Source organism: Nothobranchius furzeri, chromosome 4 (assembly GCF_043380555.1).
Source record: "Nothobranchius furzeri strain GRZ-AD chromosome 4, NfurGRZ-RIMD1, whole genome shotgun sequence".
Lineage (NCBI taxonomy): Eukaryota > Metazoa > Chordata > Actinopteri > Cyprinodontiformes > Nothobranchiidae > Nothobranchius > Nothobranchius furzeri.
In genome coordinates this window covers 8,476,953-8,489,898 of record NC_091744.1, presented here as the reverse complement: position 1 = coordinate 8,489,898, position 12,946 = coordinate 8,476,953, and the positions used below count along the sequence as shown (strand labels likewise).

Here is a 12,946-nt window from a genome sequence, read left to right as displayed (position 1 = left end):
TGAGTCATTTATTATGAAAAATGATTCAAGAACCTCAAGTTTTTCTTCTTCTTCCACCCAGTGACCAAGCTCTGTCTATTGGTCTAGACCAGACTATATATTTTGCTGGGTTGCCAGACTGTGTATGGCTGTTCTTGTTTAAAATTACCTCATTGTTGTTCAGTGTTTTATTTGTATATGGATGAAATCTACAAAATCTTTACTTATTTTTAGTTTAAGATTAAAGGTAGTCAGGTGGAAGTCTCGAATAAATAATGTTTTATTTGCCTCTCTGGAGTTCGAACCAGGGAGGGAAATGGGAAGTTTCTGGAATATTTTGTGTTCCATGGTTGAGTGTTTAGGAGGGTTGGGTTTGTTTTTGTCCTTCACTATTCTGATCGATCACAGCAGACATCATTGCATTCCTCTAATATTTCTTCTTTATTATGATTCCAAATTTTTCTTTATAAACTCCAAAGTTGGCAGATGAATTCCCGGTGTAGTGTGAATCCAAGGACTGACAGTCATCGTGTTTCTTGCACCGATCATGGACTCGTCCGAGACACCCCCCACCACCGTTATTAATGTGCTCATATTTCTGTCTCAGCCACAACCTGCCCAGGAGGAAACTTATCTCCAAGTGTTACGCATCAGTCATACAGTAGGGAAATAAAAAGGGACAACTGTGATGGGACGGCACACACACATCAGGTCCAGCATTCTCTGGCAGTCTTTAAATATAGAATTACACCACCTAGTCTAAAAAACTATTTTCCAGTTTTAAAATTTAGACAAAAACTGTTTCTTCCAAAATAGAAGCAAAATCTTTTTTTTTAACTTGAAATAAATATCTGCTATCTTGATTTTTTTTTCGTTGCTTCAAAGCGTCTGACGGCTTTCCACGTGTTGTCAGGTGCATCGTTTTATACATTTCTGTTAAATTATGAACAGATGTGTACTGGCATTAGTTTTTTCCTTTGGGGCTCTCAAGTGCTGACAAAAATATTCACAACTTGTAAGTTTGTCTGCTGAACGATTAAAAAATGCTGAAGCCCATTTCTTTACTGTAGTTCAAAACTTACTGGGGCTCTCTAAATCAATGTGTCATCGTTGCTTTGAATAAGTTAGGAAAGTTCAGTGAGTTTCTCTTTGTCTGAACCAAGAGTCTTGTTACCTCTTTCTATTTTGTTCTCAAACTGAAGATTACAACAGCCTTGGTGGCAGATTCTCTACATATTATGCAAAACTCAAGTTCTCATCCTTTTTTGCTGCCACGTGGGACTCTACTGCCTCTATAAAAACTCCAAATGTGAAACAAACCCATCCATCCATTTTCTATCAGTGTTTGCAAGCCATTGCTTTCAAACAATACAATTCAATTGTACAATACAAGCCATTTAAAACAGTCCCCATTTGTGACATCACAAATGGGGAAATTAACATTGAACCTCTCTTACCTCTCCAGGTTGGAGGAAGAGCAGCTCTACTCAGAGCCCCCCCTGAAATTTTGAAGTTTGTCATCTTACAGTAGCTGCGGAATGGGTGGGTGTGGCCAGCAACTGTTGGGATTGTTTTATGTGAAAGGGATACAAGAACTTGAACCTTTGTTGTTAAAGAAGAAGAAGAAAATATCATTTCTATAGCGCCTCTCAAGAAAAAATCACAGGGCGCTTCACAAAAACAACAAATGTAAAAATATAAAGTGATACTATGCAACTTTTTCACATTTTAAAATCATTTTCTTGAGTCAATATGTGCTAAAATGATCATTTACGGAATTAATCAAATGTCACTCAGACTCCCACCGCCCTCTGAGGCCAGAATAACGCCTTTGCAACTTTAGAGTGCCGGTCCGGTCTGTTGGACTTGAAAAATGGAGCTGACATACCTGGCACTGCAGTCTGCTTCCAGCACGTTTCCTGCATGTTTTAAATCATGAACACAGCTGATTTGTTTGATTTAGTGATGAATCACTCCTGTAGACATTAATGAAGGCTGGGGAAATGTTTCAGCTTCCAAATTAAGGTGTTAAAAAGGCAAACGCACAGCGAGGAGATGAGTTTTGCTTTTGGTTCTACAAAACCGACACTAGGGGGTGCTAAAAGCAAGCCAAAACTGCCTAGTCTCCCTTTAACTTATAACACTTTGAATAGACCAAAAAAACTATTATAACTCAAGAAAAAGTTTAAGGTTTAAAGATTTTTGTTCCTTCAATGTCTAATCTGTTGTAAAAATATAAGCAACATCACAAGTTTTTTCTTAGATCTCAGTGATTCCTACAGGAAGATCAACATGTCAAAGTGTGTGAAAAATGAATGGCTTCCCAGTGTCTCGGGGCACATTTGAATCCTTCTTACATGCTTTGTTCTTCCCCACCCTGGTGTATTTGGACTCACACATACAGATGGACACAAAGCACAAGTGCCACATGAGATTTGTGCAATCAATGAAAGTGAGTCATGTGGATTAGATTGGTTTACAGGCCAAGGCTAAGTGAGGAGGAAAAAAGGAGTGGGATCAAAAACCGCTTCACCGGGATTCTCGGTGCGTCTTACTGTCGCCTGTGAGATAGAAAAACATCCATGAGAATGTAATTTGCTTTGACTCTCAATCTCAACCATCTCCTCTTGTCCGTTAAGAGTGATCGACTTCTGCAGAAATAAGGCATCACACAACATCACAAATCCCCAGAGGGAAATGAGAAACTATATGTTTCCACCCACTTTTTTTCTTTTATTTATTTATTTTTATTCAGAATGACAAGGGGCATGCTGTTTAATAACTAGGGAAGGAGGGGAGGTTTTGGGTAGTGAAAGGGCGGGGAGGGAGAGTTTGCGAGCTGAGCTGACGGCCTTCTTCGCCATGATGGACATTTCTATAAGAGATATGGAAACAGAGAGTGTGACCGACATTTCTATTATAGAAAAATTCCACAGCTTCCTTTCCAAGCTGTGCTGTAAAGGGTGTCAGGAGGGACATAATAGGGCAAAAGAAAAAAAAAGAAAACGTCATTCTTCAAGCTCCTTTACTTCCTCATGTTGGAATAATGCATTCTTCTTATCTGTCTTTATCTTATTTTTCCCCCAGTGGAGTCCCTGGCTGCCTGATCTTGCTGTCTCAGTGTGAGGGTTATGCCAGAACAATAGGCAGCACTGATAGAAATCTCCACAATCAACCCCTCAGAGCAACACTTGCCACTCTGCAGCAGAGAGAAGTGGACATATGAGATGCCATAGATAAAGCTCAGTGAGGAAGAATTGTGTTGTTACATAACGTGTTTGGTACTCAAGGAGGGGAACAGAAAAATATAAGGACAGTAGAATAAAAGATGGGACAAAGAGATGGAAAGACATGGCAAACAATAAATAAGAAACACATCGTATAAAACCATGTCCTGTGATGTGAGGTGGCTGAAAACGAAACCTAACATGCACTGTAAAATCTTTAAAGTGTATCTGATGGTATAAAGTGTTGAATGTAGCACAGAAAATATGGTATTATATTAAAAATAAAAACACTTAATATGAAACAATCCTGTGAAATTTTTATTTTAAATTTTCCAACTTATTTAATTATTATTATTATTTCATTAACTATCACAAAACAAATGTATGACTGAAAATAAGGTACTTATAATTTTTTTGGACAATTTAAAGAAATAAAATCATTGTAGATAATGCTTCAAATGACTCAGTCCAAAGAAATGAAGATTATTTTGACCAAACTGAGTTCAAGGACCATTATGGTTTTAAAACTACTTTAAAACTTACAAAAGCTGTTTTTTTAAATGATTTTATCTTTTGCATGTTTTAAGAGTAATAAAATTATCATATGTGTACAATATTATTACTGTCATATCTGTTATAGCTGCTAAAGCTAATTGCTGCTACTAAAATTAACCGTAAAATTCTGTGTAAAAATGCAAACATGTTTGTCATATGTACATATTTCATGTCATTTATTGTTTTAAAGGGTTGGTTCACTTGTTTAATCAATAAACTTGCAGATATCTCTAGTAGGAATGTAATTAATACTCTGGGGAAACAAAGCTCAGGTGCACCAGTTTCAGGAAGTAGAAGTGAGCCACATCAGAGCTGAGCTTCAGATGACAGGATTTGGAGTCTGATTTTCAGATTTTTGGACATCTCTCCTCTGATTGGATAAAAGCAGTGCAACTCTAACACTGAATTGCAACATTGATATTTTAATCTCCACAAATAACACAAGCCTGGAGGAGTTCTGCTGTGTTGCAGAGTTGCTATTGCTAACGGTTAGCTTCTACTAGTTGAAATGTTCTCTGCCGTTTTCTGGACGCTAAACCAACAACAGCCTTCCCAGTCGTGACAAGATGGGTGAGTCCATGAATGTTAAGTGACAGGGTGACAAAGATCAGGCTTTTCAAATCCTAGAACTTCACCATCTATTTTCTATCAGAAGCTAATGCAGGAGATAGGTGTAGGAGACTATTTCATGTTCAGCCTGCATTAAAAACTCTGAGCGACTGATTGTAAACAGAAATAATCATGAAAAAGTATTTTTTTCAGTGAACTTCATCACTACAGAGCCTCTATCACAGCAGCGTTAGCTTGTTTGTTCAGCCAGAACTAGCCTCCTATCTCTAAACTGAGGTTGTTCAGAAGACCATGTAGCTTCTCACTTTTTCAGTCTGACTTTAATTTTTTAAGAAAAGCGGTTATGATATGAAGAAAGATTTCATTTCCTACATGTTTTCTGAGAAAATTCATCAAGTTTCACCAAAGTTGGTTTCACAGTTTCAGACCATGTACATCGTTTTTAAATCAAACGTTGACAGTAACACTCATCATTATCCCCAGGAATATAACTTCCACAAATAAAACCTGCATGATGCAGAAAGGCTGAGGCTTGGTGATGTCCAAACCTCCAGATTATAAAATAACCCATAGCAAATCAGTGTAATGCCAATCAAAATAAATACAGGTGTAAATATGATTTTGTTCATTTAACCTAATGATGAATTAAATGACGTGCCTTTTACTATTCTCTGATCTTCATGGTGTCTCACTGTAAGCTGGATAATAAGTGGATCAAGAATCCAATTATTTTATGTTGTTTTCATAATTAATTTAACTCTGTTTATGTATTTGATTTGATTTTATTATGAATGAAAGTGGCTTTTTTTTACTACCAGATCAAACGTTTAGGCGTTTCAAGCTGTTTTTAAACAGTTGTCATCTTTTCAAATCAAGAACATGTCAAGCTTCCTAAAGCAGGTATTCAACCCAGAGAAGAATACACCCAACCGGTACCTTTAGGGAAATCGGGCCACAGTGACCACCGCTGCACAAATGCTCCAGTGAAAGTGGGCAGAAACATAAAAGCATGTCTGTGCAGCTCGTTTCCGAGCCTCTGCTCTGGCAGGTGTGTGAAGCAGCACCTTTTGGAAATGGGGGATGTTTCTGGGTGGAAATCAGAGTCCATTAGTTTTGCATGTGTACAATGTGGGAGCCTGACAAATCCTTTTATATCTGAGGAGCGTGTGTGTGCGTGTGTGTGTGTGTGTGTGTCTTTGTTTGTTTGTGTTCGATCACAAATAGCTTTCAGCTATGTTTATCTTCAACATTAATGTGTGTCCGAGAGCGTGTACATGTGTGCACTTCAGAGTGTGAAATCCCATTAAGTGTGCTAAAACCTGCTTTGGCCTGCTGCCTGCTTTAGATACAAGGTGTGTATACAAACACACGTGCACACACAAGCCAAGTGATCCCACCTGTGCATGTGTTTGTTTATGCTTGTGTGTAACTCCATGTGAATGTGTAGCAGCTTGTGCACAAGCGCTGTGTAAAGTCACGGTGCTGATTGTCATCCGTCCAAAGCTTCCTGTGGAACTTCAACCACTCAGTGGGATGCACGTTCAAGCATTTCTAAACAAATCACTTAAACTAAAGAAATAAATACTACATTGTAGGCAGACAGAGCACAGAATACTGTTTTAATGCAAGAAGAGAAACACCAAAGAGACAGATTATGGATTATGGGTTCAGGAAGCTTGGCCACAAAAGCATCAGTGAGATTTGGCCGTGATGGTGGCTGATAAGGTTGCTTTTTGGTTGGGTTGGTTTAGGACTCCATGCAGGGGAGTCAGGTTAATAAAAACTATTATAAAAACACATCCATTCTGGATTAGTTGTCATGTTGAAACACGTTGACCAAAGATCTGTCGCATATTTGAAAATGACTAAAGTGTGTGTTCTCACAAAAACACAAATGTGCAAACAAAATATTTTTGTTGAAGTGACAATGTGTATTTTCACTGTTCATCTCTAGAAATATCCATCAACATGTTGCTGAAAATGAAGAAAATGATGTCCAGTTGTTGAAAAATAGTGGCTTTGTAACATAAAACACATAAAAATCAAGTCTAAAGTACACAGGGAGTGGGTCTAGAGTCTTTGGGGGTGGCCATATTAGAAGCCATGTTTGCCTCTGGCTGGCTCGAGGTCCTGCGCCTGTTGGTGACGTCACATTAGAAGATTGGCTGCATGTATGACTTATGGCAATTAAGTTGCCACGTTCAAAAGCATTTAGGCAGTAAGAAACACAAATTCAATGACAAAACTGCTAAACTCTTTCTAAAACATAAGTGAAAGAACATTATCGAAAAAGAGATTCAATATATTTTGGCAGAGTGGTCTGGCCTTAGTTTGATGATGTCATCGGCAGGCACAGAACGCCAAGCAGATCCAGAAACTACAGATTAAATATTAAGATAAAGATTAAAGTCCCATTGTTGTCACACACACTGGTGTGGTGCGGTGAAAATTGTCCTCCGCATTTGACTCATCCCTGTGGGAAGCAGTGAGCTGCAGACACGGCAGCGCTCGGCATTGCACTCTCAAAAGAATTAACTGAAGGACCATCAAAGTCTGAGGAGTCACGCCAAGGTTGCATGCTTTCTGCTCCACATTTACATTAATGATTTCATTTTAACTTGCGACAGTCATGGCGACATGGTGTAAACCCAAGCCCCCACAATGCGGGTGAAAAATTGAAGCAATCCCAGAAGTACCAAAAATTGCAGTTCCACCCTCAGCCGCTGGGGGCTGGTGTCAGAAGCGAGCAAATCCTCATTGACTCCCATGTTAAAAATACCAGTTTCACAGCAGAAATAAACATGTTTACAGCCTGGTACCAAAACATGTTTTTGGTTTAAATGATCTAGTTTACACTCATGACAACTCTGAGGGAGGTGAATTTTTTTCTCACTCTTCTGTTTAAGTGTATTAAAAGCCTAAAATTCTGTATAATTAATGAGCATCAGACCCACGTGACCACAGAGCTAGCTCCGTGGAAAGGCCTCACTCTGAGCGTCGGCCTGGCCTGAAAACTGTTCGGTCATTTTCAGTCTCTCAACTTAGACCATTAGTTGGAGCATTTGTGTATTCTTGTTTGGATATTATTTGTGCAATTGTTGGACAAAATGACTTGCTGTGGCATTAATTGCACTAATAGAGCGTCCAACGAGTCTCCACTTCATTTTTTTCGGTAAGTAAAATTATACTTATGTATTTTAGGTCACTGCCGAGCTGAGCTTAGATTTAAACATGTACTGTTTAACCATGAAATTTAAATGTAATAGGGTAAACCCCAGTGCATTTAACATAATGCTGCATTTTAGAAAATGGGTTGAAATATAACATGTTGGTGGAGCTGGGTTCCGACTATCGGCTTGTGGAGCTCTCGGGAGACCGATGTTTTCCACCCGGTTCTCCCCTCCCCGCAGCTCTGCGCATCTCTGTCTGATCGCGGTGCTGGTCTGCTGCGCGGCTGCCGGCTTGTGGAGGTCTCGGAGACCTTCGCGTTCCACCCGGTTTTACCCAGCGGTCAGCCCGACGTATTTCTGACTCAGAAGCTCTGGTGTTGTGCACAGTTAACTCCGGTTGTAGGTTGCTACCTCCGTTAGCTTAGCTCCCACCTCCGCGTTAGCTTAGCTTCAGGTTAGCTTGTAGCTAGTTCGACCAGGTGTCGTGAGTTGATCCCAGACTTGCAGCCCCACCCTCAGCTCCTCCTCTCTTCCCTTTTGTGGAATTGTCTGGGCTTGACGGAACCTGTGACACGGTCAAAATGGCGGTGGTGGCCACCTCCCATTTTTCTTCCAAAACGTGTTATTGGGTCTATGGAAACCCATTGTCCAATATTTATATGTTGATGTCTAAACCTATAAACTACTCTGAAATGTAGCTATGCACTGCCCCCTAGAGCCAGGAAACAACACAATGCCACTTTAAGTTTATAAAGTAGTTCATTGGTCTGATTCTCTTTTCTAAGTCTCGGTTCTTTGAAGAAAACATGTGCACAAGCCTAATTTTCATTCCAACAACCTAATTTTGAAGCTATAGGATGGGTGCATAAAAACTTGATTCTTCTCAGCAAATCAATTAAATAATACATCCAATAGAAACAAAAACATGGCCAAGATCTTACATTTCAGACTCAATATTTTCTTAGATGAATCACAGCAACACGTTGAGACATCGTGTTTACATTTGTGTTGCATCATTTGTCTTTTATCATGTAAGAAATGGGGGCTGAGGAGAGCAGCGGCTGGACATTTTCTCTAGGTTTGTTGTAGCATGTTTCAGTTGTTTTTTCATACTAAATAAAACATCAAGAGGAATTTCTGCAATTATTGACCTCAATGGAGTCTCAGAATGCTTTTATCATATCATCAATAATAAAATCCCAAACGCTCTGGAAATGCATGATTATTTATTGGTGTTTTTAGCATGTTGAGAACAGGTTTTACAGGGTGAGAAAACCTTTCACATGTTTATTTCAGACATGTTTGGTGTCTTTGAAATGTTTACATTCAATCACATCACTGACCTGTTGTCAGCAAGACCTGATTAACCATATGGGCAACTGGGCAATTGCCCAGGGTCCACGAACTCTAAAGGGCCCAGACCCAGGGCAGCAAGGGCACGAGCAAAATACTGTATCTGTAATCTCCCGCTTTATATTAAACTAGGGTGACCATACGTCCTCTTTTCCCCAGACATGACTACTCTTCACTCTCTGTCCGGGGTAAAGAGGGTTTCTTGTATTGATGAAAATGTTCGGTTTTTCATCCAGGAGCAGGGATTGAATTGGGGGGGGGGGGGGATATCCTACGCATCCAGGGAGAGCCGGAAAAAACGTTTTCTACCTATGCTACATCATTTATGGACTCTCGGCGTATGGGGTTCTTTTGTGCGGAGAGCACAGAGAGCGGCAGAGCGCTGATCGTTGGTGCGCTCCAGGCAACTGCGTCCGGCGCACGGTCCATTCTCAAAGTGGCGCAACCAAAAAACTATAATTAACACACGATCGTTCATGTCCACTCATGTTCTCTACTTTCTGTCTTATTTGTGCCTGAAGCGCTCTGCTACTGCGGAGCTCATCACCTGTGCTGCGGTGATGTCACCTCACTGATGCAGCATCGAAACGCGCACTCTGCTTTGCGGTCAGGAGATCCCTTTGATCTGTTGAAAAGTAACTGATGAGGTGAAAAAGTAAGAATCCAGGCAGCAGTTTTTCTGGAGAGTTTAGATGAGATGCAGAAGATGAGAGACAGACAGGACAGGAAAATAGTTAAATAAAAACAAGAAAACAAAACAAAGTGTTGAAAAGTAAAATGTAGGTAGATTTATCTCCACTACACGTTTTTACCTGTATAAAACAATAAGTTATACACACGTCATATTTATACATCTGATACAATTCAGATCACCTTCAACACTCTGTCACACACCCAGGGCCGTTTCAAGGCATTTTGGGGGCCAAGGCAAAACAGAACACCCCCCAGCCCTATAACTGGGTTCCCCAGGAGCCTCTGTGTAATCCAAACCCTCTCCAGGATTATTAGTTATACAGTGTTTATAAAAGCCTCTCAGATATTACTGACTTGTTCTAATATTATCAGATGAAAAACTAAATTATCAGACATTCTGTCTCATCTGCTTCTTTTCTAAACTTGCAAAAAGCAACAAAACCATTTGAAAGCCACTATTTGTGGATTCTCTGAAAGTTTCCATGGAGTGTGTGACAACTTATTTTATCATTGATCCTATCGTCTAATCTCACAGCTGAAACAAGCATCCTTAATAATCTGTGCACAGGAAGCTTACCAATGCTGTAGTAAAACAAAAGGTATAATAATTTATTATTAATAAAACTTTGTTGCAGCACTAAAGCAGAAAAAGGAGATTTTGCAATACATATGCAAAATATTTACATATGAATTGTTTTAGAGCCCTTTTATTGACAGAATCTGATATTAATTTAGTTCTTACAAAAAATAGGTCCCAACGTGGTTTGTGTGCCGTTGCCATAGTGTGATGTCACAGGCACAGATCGGTTGCACAGAGACGCTCGCTGCCAATGACTTTGAACGTCAGTTGAGAGCGGTTGAGAGTCAGTCTCGTGCAGACTGACCAATGAAGAAAGGGCCTCAAGTTAAGACCCTCTCCTCATTGGTCAATCCACACGAGGTGGGTCAAAGGTAAGTCACTTTGGACAAAAGCGTCTGCTAAATACATAAACATAAACATAAGGTTACCCTAGGCGGGTTATGTGGCGTCAGGCATTCAAGTATTGAGTATATTTACTACATATTACAGTAAAATATTCTGTATATGACCATATTATGGTGATCCTTGGGTTGTGATGATGGTGCCCTTGAATATTATTACCCAGGGTACAACAAAGTGTTAATCTGGCCCTGGTTGTCAGGTTGAATGATAAGTGAAAAAGTGATGCACCAGTTACCTATTAAAACTAAAAATATTCATTAATTTAAAAATATTGTGATTTTTTTTAGATTTAAAATGTTGTATAAGTTCCCTTTAAAACTTACTGCTATGTTTCAAGTCTTTTTCCCTGTAACATTGAGTAGTGAATGAAAAAAGGAGCTTGAGACATTTTTAGAGCATTGTTAGCTCAGCTTTAGCTTCTAGCCTGTTTCACCCAATATTGAAGCAACAAGATGGCTTTCATCACTTCTGGGCTCCTCCTTTTACTGGCTTCCTTTCTTTCCACAACGCTGCAGCTTTTGACGGCTGGAGACTATTTACAAATGCCGGCACAGTGTTTGCATCGAAGAGTTGGCAACTTTGTGGGCTCACATACAATGGGCTCTGGAACCAGGAAGTATGGAGGTGGAACAGATTGTAAACAATGATTATGTCCCTCTTCAGCTCCCTGAAAAGGCGGAAAACTGAAACCCCCAGCTGGCTGAGAAGGAAATCTGTTTGAATGTCACCTTCCTTCCAACATGATTGAGACATTAGACTGTTTTGTGATTATTTCATCATAGAAATCTTACTTATTGTACCTTTGAAGGCATATTTTTGTGATAAGTCATTACCCTCAATGGAGGACAGTCATCTTTAATTAACTTTCTGGTTTAATTCAAATACTTATGTTTAGAATATTCTATAAATTTAAATTAATTAGAAACAGAATGCTAATATTCAAATGTTAAGGGGGATATATGATGCCATTTTTCCAAAATAAAATGATTGACAAGTCAGTCAGATTGAGAAAAAAGATCTAATGTGTTAGAAACACTTAGGTATTAACTCATTCACTGCCAGACGTTCCTGGTCAGTAAAGCCCTTTGCTGCCAGCAATGTTCAAAATTTGGATTTAAAATGACGACTTTTGTCGTCAATGGCAGTGAATGAGTTAATAACATCCACACCTTTAAAAAAAAGTTGTTTTGAAAAGTGACACATTTTGTAAAAAAGCTGTGTGTGATGGAAGCCACCAGTAAGACCTGTGACTTCCACGCTGACAGAATGAGGGAGGGTGAGAAGGAGATTTCTTAACAATAGAAAGCAGAGCTTATGCTCTCTGTTAGGTGGACCGTGTTATGGGCCTGTCTGAAAAACTTCTGCAAAGTTTGGCCGCAGAACTTCACCAAACAAATTACCGAAGCTACAAACCATAACTCAAGAGGGAAGCATCTTCCCCTCATTCTCTCTCTTCCTCTTTCTATTCGTCTTTCTCCAGGAGACAAACAGGCGCTCACTCGTTCACACGTGGCTGGAAGCAGCTGAAGAAGCGTCACGCAGACACCTCAAGCTGTTCGTTTCCTTCCTGTCCTGACACATGCAGCCAACTGTAAAACATCAAAGCGCCACACGTCTGTCCGCTGAGCACTTGCACAAACATACAAATCAGCTTTTATCATTTCCTTATGGAGGTTTTCACATGGCTGGTAAGTCTGTCAGGTTGTGTAGTTTGTGTTTGTCCTCTGTGCTTGTGTGTGTTTGTGTGTTACATTCAGACATGGCTCAGGAGGTGGAGCATAACACCCCCTCCCTAATGATTAAATGCTTCAGCGGCCGTCTGCCTCCGCCAGATTGTCAAATGCCAAACTTTGATAAATTACAACCAGACTTAAAATATGCAGTGTCTATTCAGGAAAACACGAGATTGAGTACTTTTGGTCATAATCTGCTGGTATGATCAGGTATAGTGTACAAACGCAGTGGCACTAATGAGCTACTGGCTGCAGATTTGATCCTTATGCAGTAGCTTCTCAAAGCTTTGATTACAAATATAAGTTTCAAATTAATGTGCTTCCCCTTTAACAAGTTCTCTGAGAAGCTGATTTTACTTGTTGATGTTGAAGTGTGATCGGCCTCTTCGTTTCACAAGCAGACTGAACGTGGAAATAGTCTTCTACCCTTAATTTCTGCGTTAGAGACGGGGAAACTATCAGATCAGAGGAGCCAGTCAGATCAGGAAAGGCTGTTGTTGATTTAGCATCCAGGAGACAGCATAGCACGCCTCGGCTAGTAGAAGCTAGCCGTTAGCATTAGTATCTCCACAACACGGCTGAACTCCTTCAGGCTTGTGTTACTTGTGGAGATAAAACATCAACACTGCAGAGCAAATGGAGTCTGTTAGCCAATCAGGGGCGAGATGTCAGATGCTGTTTTCT

At 39.9% G+C, this 12,946-nt stretch overlaps 1 protein-coding gene across 3 annotated transcripts in view; it reads right to left on the bottom strand.

The window, feature by feature from the left end:
• The window catches only part of LOC107390002 (protein ELFN1), a 171,453-nt gene that overhangs the window by 22,156 nt on the left and 136,351 nt on the right, over nt 1-12,946 (bottom strand). The window lies entirely within an intron of this gene.